The sequence below is a fragment of the Elaeis guineensis genome, chromosome 1 (genome assembly GCF_000442705.2).
Source record: "Elaeis guineensis isolate ETL-2024a chromosome 1, EG11, whole genome shotgun sequence".
Taxonomy (NCBI): Eukaryota; Viridiplantae; Streptophyta; class Magnoliopsida; order Arecales; family Arecaceae; genus Elaeis; species Elaeis guineensis.
In genome coordinates, this window is record NC_025993.2 from 8,292,829 (window position 1) to 8,308,324 (window position 15,496).

The window sequence follows — 15,496 nt, forward strand, 5'->3', positions numbered from 1 at the left end:
TTCCAGCTGCTGTACAGAATCAAATCTACAATGTGCTGTCACACCCATGAATTGGCACATGGTCACCCCCATCTTTTTGATGGTTGAGAATAACATTTCTATGTTTTAAATACTATTTCAAGTGATGCACCAATGAATTTGTGCAGTCTCGTATACAGCTTACAAAATCCAAGCACAAGGAAATTGACTTTCCTATAATCGCTTGAATTTATAGTTATGCCTGTTAGCTAACTACTGGATCCCAAAAGCTGAAGCTGTTGAGGAAGTGGTCAACATTGTGTATGAAGCCTTAACCCGCTGCCTGCGCGCCTCATTCGCCTTCACGCACTCATATGTTTCCTGGACCTAAGCATAAACGAATTAGGAATGATTTAGAACTAATGGAATTGATCATTGAACCCCAAAAGCTTAAGCTATCAGGGAGGAGGTCAACAATGTATATCAGATATTAAGATCTAACAATGGCTATCCTACAATGTGCATCATGGACCTTAAATATCTTATATTTCTTTTGACAAAAAACAAGAATGATACAGATAATGAGACCTAATATTGTAAACCTGTGGATATTGAATTCTTAGTGAATAGTGAAGGTCATTCTAAGTTTCATGCCTTATTATTCCCATGGATTCAGGAGAACTCTCTGCCAATCCATGCTGTACGAACATGGAACTAGAATTCTGCACTCACCAGCAATGGTACCTTTTTTATTTTGTTAAAATTGGCGTGGCACAACATTCATGTGTCAGCATGTAACATGTCACACCACATGCTGTGCTGGCTCATGGTTACATAGACCATTTCTGAATTCTTATTCATTATTGGATAGTTCTTCTTCTTTAGTTTCCATAGCTTTGTGAACTCTAAAATAATGAAATGAAATGTCCTGGCCTTCTGGATTTTAGCTTTTCATCACGTTTTTCAGTATTTATGATGTCAATATTTCTAGATTTTTATGTTTGTCAATAAGAAGAAACTGTCCGCTGGTTTGTTGCATTAGAATTATTGTTTAAGGAGTTTTTGTTCTTTGAAATGCTATATATCGGTTCTGATTTAGGCATTGTTGAAGGTTTCACCATTGCATTTTTTTTTGTTGAAGGTAGGTTTTATTTTGTTTGGTTCTACATGAATTTGGGGGCTTTGTGTGACTTTCTTTGATGGGGCTTTCTTATTGAAATCAATGGGCTTCAGTCATGCCACCCAAATTGCTTGAGTTTGGAGCATTCCTATGACTGATGTTCTCTATGCGCCAAGCGCACAAGCAATTCAAGAGGGGTCAAATTTTGGTCCTTGTTTTAAATGTGAAAAAAGAGATATCTAAGCATGTAAACTGAATGCTTAAGAGGATTTTATTTTTATATCAAGAATTTTGATCCTTTTTTTAAATTTACTCTTTCTTGACCCCTTTTACCTGTGACTTGTGCAGATGTTGTTGTGTGGATGGGGGATTTTTTTCTTTGTTTTAATGCTTAAGAGGATTTTAATTTTATATCCTGAACTTTAATCCTTTTTTCTTTTAGTTTACTCTTTCTTGGCCCCCTTTACCTGACTTATTGCAGATTTTATTGCATGGCTGGGGATTCTTTGTGATCATAGTTTCTTGCATATCACATTAGTGGGCATCTCAGTTGCGGGTGGTCATGTCAATGGTTTTTCTTGACTCTTAGGACTTAGGACAATGTATGCATTGGTAATAAGATGTTTGTTATTGGGCTCTTAGTGCTGGCTATTCGCCACCTGAAATTTCAGGGTACCAGACAGGCCCATTTCTTTGCTTTTATTCTTGAGCATATTTATAAATCAGTAAAGAACCTGGTTCTACTTAAAAAAAAAATGTATTTAAAATCATGTTTTCAAGTGCCAGCCATTCTGGTTCATGTCAATTTGCACATACCATGTTGGGCCATGATTGGCACTTTGTATGGGTGAGTATAGCATCTATTCAACTCTTTTTTTATGTTTTAAATTAAATTATCATTAGACAAGTAACATGCAGAAGTGCCAATCCGAATATGAAATTCAGTCATTTCTGTCTTCAATGGTTAAATGCTGGAATGTGATATGCAACTGGAGCCTTTTTCTTTTAAAATGTCAGTTCTACCTTTTTCAGCTTTTCTATTTTATGCCATTTAAAATATTGGAATCATATTCTATCAATAAAATTAACATGCATGTCCTTTTGGTCAATCCTTTTTTTATGTACTCTATTAAGTGTTACTTTCACCATCTTGCCCCGGAAATGACTTCTTGTTTTTTGGAAGAATTAGGTTATGCGGCATCTATATTTTACATTTGTGCAGTTAACGTAGAATAAACACCAATTCTTCATCACTTCTGTAATGGCTTGCATATGATGCTGTGTGAGCAGAGATTTTTGAGTGGAGGAATTTTTGGTTCATTGATTGATCACTAGATATCCACTATAGCTTCACATTCTTCTGCTGTTATATATAACATGACTGATTGTCTTTGAATAATGTTTCTTATATTGTTCATTGAGCTGCAACTTATGTTGGATGGTGATATTATATGCTATCTAACTATCTAGCTCAAAACAATGACTTATTCATCCATCTTTTGGGATACAGAATATGGTGTACTACAAAATATCACATGTTGATGGTCGAATAACCATCCAGAACAGCGGATTGTTAGTGATATACCAAGGTTCTGTTCAGAACTGAGTGACCTTATACAGGATGATCTCGCTGCAGTTACTGATGGCGTGCTATATACTTATCGCCTTTGTTCTTATGCAAGTCCAAAATATGTGTTTTGGATGCTGGTAACCAATTTATTTTTTTGTCTTCTCATAGTAGATGATAAGTTTTTTGGCTATAAGCCTATACATTGTTGTAAGCTATATTTTCCCGCATCATAATATATTACTGTAATACTTGCATAACAACCTTTTGCTATACAGGCATACGTGGTTGGAGCAGGGGCTATGATTAGAAATTTTTCTCCTTCATTTGGGAAGTTAATGTCCAAAGAGCAACAACTGGAAGGGGATTATCGACAGCTTCACTCACGGTTAAGAACCCATGCTGAAAGTGTAGCATTTTATGGGGGAGAGAAAAGGGAAGCATCCCACATTCAGCTGCAGTTTGAGAGTCTTATTAGGCACTTGAACCTTGTTCTTCATGACACTTGGTGGTTTGGAATGATTCAGGACCTCCTCTTGAAATACCTTGGTGCTACGGTAGCAGTTGTTTTAATTATTGAGCCTTTTTTTGCTGGCAATCTTCGACCTGATGCTTCAGTGTTAGGAAGAGCAGAAATGTTGAGTAATCTCCGTTATCATACAAGTGTTATAATATCTCTGTTCCAGTCTCTTGCAAGTCTTTCTACCAGTTTTCGACGGCTGAATCGTCTCAGGTTATTGCTCAATCCCTTATGTTAGACCTAGGAAAAGAAATAATCGTTCCTTGTACAGTGGTGCACCAATTTTTTTTTCCTTTTTGTTCCCTTTTTTTTAAACTTTTTTGCTAATTGATTACTTGAGTGAATGATGATATGTTTTCATAATAATGGTGGTTGTATTATGCTGGTATTAGTGTCCATATGTTTTTGTCATCGAGGAGGCTGGATAGTTGCGAGGTCTGGCCAGATCTGCTCTCCTTCCCCTCCTTTGTCCCCCCCCCCTTCTCTCTCCCTCTCTCTCCCTTAATCTTTCTGTCTGCTTGTGCAGTCCCCTCATGACTAGGCCAAAGGGAGGAGTTTGGGCCCACACTGCTCTCTTTCTCTTCTTTTTTTCAAAATCAAATGTTTTCAGCCAGTCCCAACCAGTTTTGGCTAGGATAATAAGCAGAACAACTGGGCATATTAATGGAAAGGTGTCTCACAGGTATCTCTGGTCCCAGTTTCCTGTTGGAATGACAACATACCGATGGTACTCTCATGTTTTAGCAGGTCCTACATCCTTTGGCCAAGTTAAGCTTAACTGTCTATAAAATAAGAGAGTGTGTGGCCACCAAATGAGTCAAGAACTCAACAGAAGGGAGAGGTGGACTCTGATCTGGTCTATTCTTTGGAGGGACTGCCTTTTGGCTGTCAGATGAGCCAAACAGCTCATTGAGAAAGGAGAACGGGTACTAATCTGGCCAATTCTTTTGGAGGACTACAATACCATTGGATGAGCCAGATGCTCATCCTGAATAAGGAAAGCATGCCAATCCAATACATTTCTTTAGGAATAAGCAACTTAATGCTATTAGGCGGTTTGCATCATGGCCAGAGGATTGGCACCCCAATAGTTTTTTGGAGTAAATTATGTTACCCTAACAGAGTTAAGCAAAATTTTCATGAACATTAGCACTTGGGCTGACTTTTGTATTTCATATGACAAGAGGTAGAAGAGTGGGCCATTTTATGTAAACTTAAACACTGTACTACAAATGTGTTCGGGTGGTTCAACTAGTAATAGGTTTTGAGGTTCAATTCACTAAAACAGAGTTTTTATGATGCATATATTTCAGTATTTGTGCTACCCAAGAAGTTTTAGAAGCCACGTAGAAGCAGTACAGTTGCCTACTTTTGCTGGAATTGCAAAGGAGGAAACCTATTGCAACTTAAAATTGTACAATGTCTTGCGCGTATGATCTTCAGCGCATTGTGAATTCTGCAGCTCCAGAAGTTATTATCTTGTACTCAAGATTCAGTTGCACCTGTGAAAATGGAACATATCTTTGCTGCATAGGTCACAAATTTGTGTGCTGGTCTTACTGTATTGTAATTATTTGAGTGTAGCATGGCCTTGATTCTCTATTAGAGTAACATATATAGGTGTAGTTAGAGCTAATTTTGGCTAAGAAGAACAACTTAAACTGCACTTTTTATTGCTTTGTTTGTAAAGACCTAACTTTGAGGGCTTCTATGTGGTCTTTGATATTTACTTCAATAATATATCTGAGAAAGGTCTTCTCTTCAGATTATCTTGTTCCTCTTCTTAAACAGCATAGTTCTTCAATTTTGGTAAACAAAATTATTTATTAGGTGTTTAATTTTTTTAGAGGGTTATTGAATTTTTGTTACTCTTTTCAAGAAAAGTAATTGCATTGTGTCCTTACCTGCATACTGTGGAAACCTGATACCAGATATTAGACATTGACAGACTCCTACATATTGTCGCTTATGATATGTTATGCAGGCCATGCATTGCCATTTTTCTCAACCAAGAGTACTCCAGCCAGCATTTCTTTAACTAAAAAAAAATTTACCCTCCAAATCCAAGTGAATGATGTCATGGATGTTCTTGCCAGCGTGCTGGAAAACCGGATACCATTTATTATACATCAGACAGATTCCTCGCTTATCTTCCTTTCTGATATGTTATGTTGGTCATGTACATCCATCTTTCTCAACCAAGAGATCTCCGGCCAGCATTCCTTTAGTGAAAAATCAGCCTCCAAATCCGTTTGCTTGCTCCTGGGTTTCTGATAAGATGTTTTGTACAATTCATATCTGGAACAATCATTTTAGGGTTCCTCTATGTTAGTGGAATGACAGCATCTCAAGTTTATGCTTTGTATGACACTTGTTTACCATTGTTTGTCTCTGAAATTTCATAGTAGGGAGGACATATTACACTTATACCATTCTTTGCTTTGCCTTTCATCTTATTATAAGAATTTTCATCTCATATTATACTCCCTTGCTCGTTTGAACATCTCTCTCCCATTCTTTTCCTGAAATCAACCATTTTATTCCAATGTTCCATGTAATATTTTTTTTTTTTTTTCTTTTTTCTGTGTATATGTGTGTGCTTGCCCTTCATGTTTGTGTACACACCTGCATCTATTCTGACGTGTGTTGGTGAGGGTGTGCACATATGGGAAAGATTACTTGCAATCCTCTGATCTCCACACCAGGTACAATGGACTTAATGAACTGTAAGGTCATTATATTTCTGATACAGACCTTAATTCTGCTATATCTTTTATTTTCATTATATAGTTTTCTGGATTTAATGTCAGATTTAAGGCATTGTATCAATTTAATTTGGTCATTGTTTAATGATGGTTTTTAGTCGGGTATTTCTTTCACATTTTGTATAATCATAGATTACTCTTTTCTATACATTGAGCCACTTGCTTTCCTTGTGCATGACATGTTCTGCGCATCTAATTGCTGTTTCATAGCATGTGGTAGGCTCATTAGGTTATGCTGAACTACCTTTCAAAAGTTCCCAATGTCTAGTGTTATTTATAGTTATCCATATTCTTATCAAACACTATTTTGTTTTTTTTTCTATTACAGTGGTTATGCCGACCGGATTCATGAACTAATGTTCATATCGAGAGAACTGTCTACTGATGCCACATCTTCAGTTCAAAAAAATGCTAGTAGTAATTATATTACTGAAGCAAGTTACATTGAATTTGCAGGGGTCAAGGTACTTTAATTTCACTAGGAATTTGACATATTTACTTGAAATTATGCTCTGTAATCTACTTTTGATACTAAAATCAAGTGTTTCCAGGTAGTTACACCTAGAGGAAATGTATTGGTGGACAATTTGTGTCTTAAGGTAGAATCAGGTTCAAATCTTCTTATCACAGGTATTCTGCCAATTACAGAATTACTGAAGTTTGCCACAATGAGTTTACACTTGACAACTGATCTGATCTATATAAATTTTTTCCTTGCATATGTTTTATATGGCTGAGCAATATATGATGAAATAAAGAATTTGGGTTTTGTTATCTTCTGTTGCATCATCAAGTATTTGTATTTGCTGTTTAGTAATTTAAGGTTCATGTTTTGAGTATTATTGATGATTCAGAGGATTTACACAGAAATGACATGATTAAGATCAAGTGTAGAGTAGACCAATGCTGAGCTTAGTTCTTTAGAAGATTATAACTCATACGAAGTAAAAATGCTTGTGGAGTCTCTTAAGTTGGAAAAAGTTTCTGAGATAGCTATATAATAAAAACCAAAAAGTTACCCATCTTTGCTGCATGCATATACATTGTACAGATCACAGATGCATAGGGTTACTATCATGCAAGTTGAGTTTCTCAAAATTTCTTGGCCTATATCTTAGTTGGCACCCGGCAGTTTTCTCTTTATTGTTTTGTCCTTGTTAGGTTAGAGTGTCAGACCCAATTCTAATCATTTGCCACTGTATCTCGAGTTTCAAATATCAAAGCGTAATTCGCCTCTTATCTCTTTCTCCATTGTTGGATCCATGTCTCTTGAAATCCGATAACACCTTTCACACACATTTTTTTTTAGCTAATTAATTTATTTATTATTAAGTGCATTTCACTAGTTGAGCCTATGCTAACAAAAAAAATTCTAATGAGGACCTGTCTTTCAAAATTCAGATCATATAATTGATAGAGTTGATTGTACTAATGGAACATTTTAACAGTATATATTTATATGATTTTGTAACTTTTCTTCTCTTTCTCATTGTTTAATAGATTCTCTTCTTTGCTCCAAAATAAAAGGATGAATTATTTGTCAGTGTATACTGATAAGTTTCACATTGTTTACTGGTATATCCCATTATATGTGCGAATATTCCTGTTTATGCTTCTAAGTTTAGACAAGTTGCTTTCTTGGTTGGCTTCATACTCAAAACTATCTAATCATGGATAGCAACTCGAATGTTTAGAAGATATGCATACGGTTTTCGCACAAAGTAGAGTTTAGAGAATGGTAATGAAGTAGATTATGACCAAGCAATAAGCAGAATGCCTTCACTCTGACTCCTTCGCTTTTTCTAGAACAAGTTAAATGACCAGAATGCCTTCGATTGCTTAATAAAAAGAAAAAGGAACTGTTTAGCATGATAACCAACAGGAATTGGTCTAGCTGGTTGGTACCCTTTACTTTTGGGTTGAGGCCCCAGGTTGAAAGTTCAAACCCAGGTGGTGGCATGTTACCAAGCATTCTCAAAGAAAAACAACCTGGCATTCATTATTTCGATAATTTTTCTGTATCTCCTCTTTTTGGACCTGTTCATTGTCTTAACATCCTTCCTCAAAAGCTAAAACTATTCTCTTTTGTTACCAAAAAATGGGATTAGATTTTTTTTTTCTAATTTAAGAGACTTACCAAATTCTGGTGGTAGTTGTGGACTTCCACTCTTTCAAGCTCATCTGCAATCCTAATTAATTTCCTTCTCCCTCTACAATATCAGGTGTATCTGACATTAGCTATTGGATGTAAGTAAATGCATATCTTATATTTTTATTAGTGCTTATTGTTTTCCTTCTATTTCCTTTTCAGGTCCAAATGGAAGTGGGAAAAGTTCCTTATTTCGGGTTCTTGGAGGGCTTTGGCCACTGGTTTCTGGCTACATTGTAAAACCTGGGATTGGATCTGATCTGAATAAGGAGATCTTTTATGTGCCACAACGACCATATACAGCTGTTGGAACACTTCATGACCAGTTGATTTATCCTCTTACAGCAAATCAGCAGACTGAACCACTTACCTTCCATGGAATGGTTGAGCTGTTGAAAAATGTAATACCATTTGTCTTGCGAACTGATCCATACGATAGAGTAGATTGTTTATTGATTCAGAGAAACTAGGTGAACCACTGTTCAATTGGCAGGTTGACCTTGAATATTTGCTGGGACGTTATCCCTTAGAAAAGGAAATAAACTGGGGTGATGAACTTTCCCTTGGTGAGCAACAGAGGCTAGGAATGGCCAGACTGTTCTATCATAAGCCAAAATTTGCTATTCTTGATGAATGTACTAGTGCTGTCACAACCGACATGGAGGAAAGATTCTGTGCTAAGGTTCGAGAAATGGGGACATCATGTATTACTATTTCACATCGACCTGCATTGGTTGCATTTCATGATATAATTCTGTCTTTGGATGGGGAAGGAGGGTGGAATGTTCATTTTAAAAGGTTACTATTCATAATTTGATGTTTTTCTTCTGTTTCTGTATAGAATTTCCAACACGTCGCAAACTGTTCTTTCTGGTAATGCAGGGATGATTCTTCTGTTCCTACTGAAATAGGTTCCAATTTGTCAAAATCATATGAGACTGATCGTCGTAGTGATGCCCTAGCTGTTCAGAGAGCTTTTGCTACTATTGGAGAGGTCAATAATTATTTTATTATTTCTTTGCACCTTACATATATAATGTGCTGAAACTTTGCTGTTCTCATTGTTATTTTTTTATGGCATATCATTGGAAGAAGAATACATTATTGAAAGGCAGAGTGCATCCTTATTCAACAGAGTTGATAGCATCATCTCCTGAGTTAGATGACAACATTCCATTGCCCCCTGTTCCACAATTAAAAAATGCTTCAAGAACATTGCCTTTAAGAGTTGCAATGATGTTAAAAATATTGGTAATCATCTTCTACCTGAAGAGTTTTATCTTCCTGAAACATTTTTGTATTTTGTAGCATTGCTTACAGCAAGTGGCTTTAGTGTAACATCAGGAATTAGAAACTGGATGCTATAGCAAAAAAGTTCTTTTGAAACATATAATTCACTGTTAGTTGGAGATGAGTTTATAATTTTGTCATTATCTGTTTATGATTTTTTTTTTTGGCTGCCTTTTCCTAGGTCCCAACACTTCTTGATAGACAAGGTGCACAATTTTTTGCGGTTGCTCTTCTTGTTTTTCTAGGACATGGATCACAGACCGTATAGCTACTCTAAATGGTAGGATTAATTTCTCATCATGAATTTGGCATGTGAAAGACTAAGCAACTTCTTAAGATGCATCTACTGAATGTTACAGGAACTAGTGTTAAGTATGTATTGGAGCAAGATAAGGCTGCCTTTATTCGATTAACTGGCATAAGCGTTCTTCAGAGTGCTGCATCCTCTATTGTTGCACCTACATTAAGGTATAGACTATATTTTATTCTGGTTTTATTGGTTAACCAACCAGTGAAGAGATTTAGTTGGAATATTTATGAAAGAGCACTTTCTTTTTATGAATATCTAGTTGGAATATACTTTTTTTTTTTTTTTATTGATCTACACTGAGGTATATATTTTTTTTCTATTCAACCTATTTGCAGCTCTAATGCTTGTGCAGTCAATCTAAAGCATAAACAGTTTTCATGTGGCTCTTCCACGTGATAGCTCATTCTCATTGCTTTTATATTATTAAGCCTGATATATGTTGCTGGAACTTTTCCTATCAGTCTAATGTTTTGGGTTCAATTGGTTAGTTAACATGGTATCAGAGCTTAGGTTTGCTCAAGATCACTGGTTAGAATGACCTCTAATCTAGTTTTCACATGCATGATCTGATCTACACATGAGGAGGGTGTCAAGCTTGATATACATTGTTGACTCTTTCCCTATCAGCCTAACCATTTGGGGTTAATTGGTTAACATGTGTGAATTTCTAACTTCCAAGGGTATAGGACTGGCCAGTGCTTGGTGCAATATGTACATATTGGTATTGTGAGCTTGTTGGTAAGGGCGTCAGCAAGTTGAGCTTTTCCTAATTGAAGTCAAGCTGATGCCCTAACAGTTGGTCTTTCATTAAACTTTTTCTTTGAGATTATCCTGGGTTGGATAGGCTCTAGCCAACTGATACTTCTTAGATACATATCCACATTTCAGACACTCGGGCAAAAAAAAAAAAAAAAAAAAAAAAGGAAAATCCATACATAACACTTGGCCATATATATTGTGCTTGTATATGGTTTTCGTGATCTAGTTATAACAACGTATTACTAATATAATTTCTTAATCTTTGGTAGGGCTTCTTATACTGATTGAGTCACTTATAAGGCTCATATTCAGCAAGCAAATCCAAATCTTTGCTACATCTTGCCTAACAATAAGTCAAAGAAGCTTGCTTATTGAAACCCTTATTTGTAAACATGCATGTCTAACAGGTGACTGGAAATGGGCTTTCAATATCTGTTATGCAAGGTGTCCTCAGGTTTCAAAATTAGCCTGATAAAAATGATACATCAATTGGATATGAGGGCATTTGTGGTTTAGAAAAACCATTGGATAAATTCATTTAGGGAAGATGTTTTATTACACCTTCTGTTCAGAAGCAATATTGCAGTTGAAGCCTTCATTGATTCGTTGGTCATGCTTATTAATGCAACATGGCCTTCTGGTATAAATTTTAAGAATGCTATTTTCTATAAGATGCCTATTGACTCCCTTTTCCACTTTATTTATTGCAACTTGATATTTCAGTTGCCTTTATGCCCACTTATTTACTTGTACAATCATGTCACTTTATTTCATGCATATTGGTTTTTTGTTAAACTGATACTTACATGGAACCTGACATTTTTTAGTTCAAGTGTATGGACACATCAGGTTGTGAGCTTTATCCGAAGTTGCCTTGTTGGAGTCCTTATGTTATGTAGACAGTTAGACATATACTCTTATCAGGGACATCTTTGGCCTGAACGAGAAGAATCAACTCCAAAAATATTAGTGCAGAGGAAGATCATATGGTTCTATCAGAATCTTCTGGTTTTATAAGAAAATAATATTCTTCTATCAAGGGTTTAAATACTGGTACTGACCCTCCTGCCGGTTTTGTCCTGGAAGGATACAGTGTCAGGATGCCCCATACAGACACTTGGGATTGTCTGGCCTTCTAATACCTACTAGGATGCAATTTTTTTCTCTCTTTTTTTATATTTTCAATTGTTTTTAACTTTTTTATTTTAAATGAGGTTTTAATGTATTTTGGTATGTTTTAATGTCCTTGAACATGTTTGTGAGTCAGTGGGGGTTATCTGGTGTCAATACTGATATGATATCAACACCTGTTTTTTGAATAAAATTTAAAATATTGATTTGCATTGAAAAAAATAGTTTTTTAGGTTGATGACTGCCCTTTAACGTATTCATATTTCATATCAAATAGAAAAAAATTATCATGACTTGCTTTGTATTTTTTTTAATTTTTTGGATAAATTAGTGGCAGAAAAGGAGTTCAACTTAATGCATGAGGTTTCTGATGTTGAGGAAGCCAGATCATAGTGAAGGGAGGTTGGATTTACCCTCCTTCCCCTGCTTTCTCCTCTCTCCCTCCCTCCCTCCTCCCTCCCTCTCTTTCCACATCCCCCTCTTTCTTTGTTTCTGCCCGCACATGTCCACCTTCACAACCATCCTACCTGGCTATAGCTTACTATTAAGAGTAGTATGGTATTGGCAGTTCCTGAAGTGCTCGTGACAATTTGAACCTTCCTGGTAAGGTTTTGTTGATTTATATATGATGTAACTGTCAAGTTGGAGGACTTTATCAAGGTTTGGGACTCATTTGCAATAAAAATGTTCTGATTCATTTTCCAGTTTTAATTAATGTTACATCTGGTTCAAGCTGGGTCTACTTGACTCACTTGCACATTACAGATAGGAGTCCCCTACACAATTCTTCTCGAGTTCGTCTGACTATTTCTCTTTTGAAACAACATTATTTTGGAGGGGCCTTATGGGTGGCATAGTTTTTACTCAGAACATATATGACTGAAATACGGGAACATGAGGTCGTATAAACCATAAACAATGAAGTCACAATCAACATTTTGTTAAAGCTATTTAAACTTTTAAAATAAGAACTTAATAGAGCCAACCATCATGCCATGAGAGAGAACTACATGCCATTCTCAATGATGTGTCTGTTCCTTCACAAAACCAGTGGAAAAATCATGCCTTTAATTTGCTTCCATAATAAAAATTACCATCTTGGGAGTACTCCATAATTTGATGTGGCTGAACAATGAATTTCGAGAATCGAACAGTGAGAAAAACGGCATAAAAATTTTCCTAATTTGGTTCAAGTCTTATCTTGCATTGCTCTATCATGTCTCTGTATCTTCCTAGAGTATCTTTCACAGATAAAATGCAAACTTAAAAGTGTGGTTCTTCATTGCTGAGCTTCTGCATTCTCTGTCTATTATCTAATTTTTATTTCTGTGGTATAAGCATGTCCTGTTGTCAATTATAAGTTAATATGTCCAATTATTTTAGTTGGTTGTCTTAAATATGTATTTTATTTAGTGTAACAGATTCTAGACATAACTCATTATGTTTCTTCAGAAAATTATTTGAATTTTGATTATAACCTGCTTGGTATACTTTATTTCAACATGCTGCATATCTTCATAGCATGTGATATTCCATGTGGTTCTTCTATACAATACTAAGATAACCACCATTCTACTAACATTTTTCACCTTCCAAGACTATTTTTATTAGAGTGCGTTGATATATTTTGTGGCTAATAATGTCTTTTTTAAATTTATTTCTTAAATTTTTGTCATCAACTATTATTGTTTTCCAAGTAAATGTTTTCACACTATGTTCAGAAGCTATCCTGCTTCCCAGCCAATTTCAATGCCTTGTAGATGTTTTTGAAGAATATCAGTTGCACTGTAATAACAAGCTCTTTTTATTTCAGAGCTGAAATTATATGCATTTTCAGGTACCTAACAGGAAAGCTTGCTCTTCGATGGCGAATCCGCTTGACTCAACATCTTTTGAAGAGCTATTTGAATAGGAATGCTTTTTACAAGGTAACCACTTTTCAAATTGAAGACTTCCTGAGTTCAAATTAATTGTTAAGCTCAGCTTCATGCTAGGTACTTACTGCCAGATCATGGATGTACATTTGGTTCTCCAGTATATACCTTTATTTAACAGTGTTTTTTCCCTTTCCATTCATCAAATGAGTAACATGTTTCTAATGCTAAACAAGGATTTAGATCCCTGTCGGTACTGTACATTTTAGAGTGGAGTAGTGACTGAGTCCTGGAACAGATCTGGGACCTCAAAACCATAGAAGCAGGTTGCTCAGGACTAGCCAGTTTGCTCAGGACCAGAAAAGATGCGGCCAAAAGAACCCCAGCCAGCTTTTTTTATTTGTCACATGTCCAAAGGTGGAGAGGAGGAAGAGGAAGCGAGAAAGTGAGGAAGAAGAGGAAGAAAAATCAGATTTGACACAACACAATAGACCTGTCATGTGCTTGAAAACCTCAGCTGCCCAAAAACAAAGATAAAAAGAACCATAAAAGATATTAAAAAGCATTAAGTGGATGAAAGGAAAAAAAATAAAAACATTTTTTCTGGCCTTAGTAGGGTAGTAGGATGCCATGGCATACCGAGTGTTGGTAAATGGGTATTCTGGATACCAATATAACATACTGACCTAGGCACCAACTGGTATAGGGATGGGGACCGGGTGTTAAAACCATGGTTCTGGGTTTACTCCAAGAAGAAATGTTTGAAATAAGCTAATGTTAAATAGTTGGGAAAAGGTTCGATATCTACGCTCAAGGTACAAAATTTTTGAATGTAAATAGGCCTCTTGTTAGTTCAATGCCAAAGCTGGTCTTCTTTCAGGAAAGCCAAAAGGTTTCTTTAAAATTTATTTGTTGTAGACAACTAAATCTTGAATATTTGAAGTGAAAGTGATCAAAGCAAAATGAAACCATCCAAAACTGCCTACTTGCCTCACATACTGGTTTTGGCCAGTTCAGGATGTGCGACAAAATGCTCTGGATGCCACGCTAATCTTTTTGGACTTTAGAACTGAATTAAAATGAACAAATTGCTTGTGTTTTCATTACTATTGATAGTCAATATTAATTTTATTAATCTGCAAGTAAAAAATTTTGTTTCATGAATTAACCATGTTACTTTAACTGGTGCAGTTTCTGCAGATTCTCTTTACTCACAAATACAATTGTTCTTTTTTTTCTGATGTTAACTCCATTATCTTCCAGGTATTCCCGTGTCATATAAACCTATTGATGCAGACCAGAGGATAACACATGACGTGGAAAAGTTGACTACTGATCTCTCAGGACTTGTCACTGGAATGGTGAAACCTTCTGTTGACATTCTTTGGTAAGTGTTTGCTAGTTTAATCAATGCTTATCAACTTTCTTTTTCATGGTTCTTGATCTGGTTGTGAACCTCAATCTAGAAGTTGACTCATGCATATTATTTACCGTACCATCTTTACTTATTGAGATTCGTGGAAATGTTGTTGTGAGTCTTGTGATGCTTCAGGTTCACTTGGAGAATGAAGTTGTTGACTGGCCCAGGGGAGTTGCTATATTGTATGCCTATATGTTGCTGGGATTGGGTTTTCTGAGAATTGTTGCCCCTGAATTTGGTGATCTAGCAAGTCAGGAACAACAGCTTGAGGGAACCTTTAGGTAAGATGGTGCATAAGATTGCTATATGCATCTTGTAAAACTACTAGGACTCTGTCCTTCATTTTCAGGCTTTTTGTTTACACTTTTTGAGAAACTAGCATGGCCATGCATCTACCTAGGTTCATGCACTCAAGACTCCGTACACATGCTGAATCTGTTGCCTTCTTTGGCGGTGGTTCACGGGAAAAAGCTGTAAGATTTTTGCTTGCCCTTGGTCATCTATTTACTTATTTGATACCAGTATGTCATATTATGGAATATTTGCTAATATATATATATTTTTATCATGTACATGTGTGCCATACCGCCAAATCCTCGATTATTTTAATTGTCTACTAGGGGCATTGTATTA

At 35.9% G+C, this 15,496-nt stretch overlaps 1 pseudogene; it reads left to right on the top strand.

Annotated features, from left to right (window-relative positions):
* LOC105036994 (ABC transporter D family member 1-like) overlaps positions 1 to 15,496 on the top strand; it is a 54,995-nt pseudogene that overhangs the window by 22,586 nt on the left and 16,913 nt on the right.